This window comes from Octopus bimaculoides, chromosome 14 (assembly GCF_046866305.1).
Source record: "Octopus bimaculoides isolate indiv1 chromosome 14, ASM4686630v1, whole genome shotgun sequence".
NCBI lineage: Eukaryota > Metazoa > Mollusca > Cephalopoda > Octopoda > Octopodidae > Octopus > Octopus bimaculoides.
This window is the reverse complement of record NC_142941.1, coordinates 25,521,458-25,522,118: the sequence shown is the minus strand read 5'-3', so window position 1 is coordinate 25,522,118 and position 661 is coordinate 25,521,458.

Here is a 661-nt window from a genome sequence, read left to right as displayed (position 1 = left end):
GTAATCTCATGGACAGTAGACAAACAGCTTAGGCAGAAAGACAGAGAAGTTGCTGACTTGATATGGGATACTCCACCCGAAAAGTGACACAAGCAGAAAAAGAGAGGAAAGGGACTGATTGGATGCAAACAGCATTAGAGAAGAAGAAAACAACATAGCATCGTATTCCGCTATTACTGGAAGTAAGAAGGTCAGGCTTGTGTACCATGAAAGATTGCAAAGATAAAGCACTGTACAAGCACTTGAGAATGAATTAAGCTGAAAATTGTTGGATAAAGAAAAGAATGCACGAACAATTTCACAGAAATGTTGAAGATAAGATAGACAGAGAAAAAAGATGGCTATGGATGACTAAAAGTGATTTAAAACCGGAAACGGAGGCTCTAATCTGTGCTGCCCAAGAGCAAGCATTTAGAACCAATTACATCGAATACAGAATAGACAAGACATCAGAAAGTGATAAGTGTAGAATTTGTGGACAAAATGGTGGAACCATATGGCATACTACCAGTCAATTTACACCGAATTAGGATAGGGTTTTCAAACACCGAAAACCTTTCACAAATCATCTCTTCGCATAACAATCAGTCGTTAAATACAAATCCACTTAATGAAAATAATAACATTGATATTATTAACGCTAACCATTCTTTGAAGAATA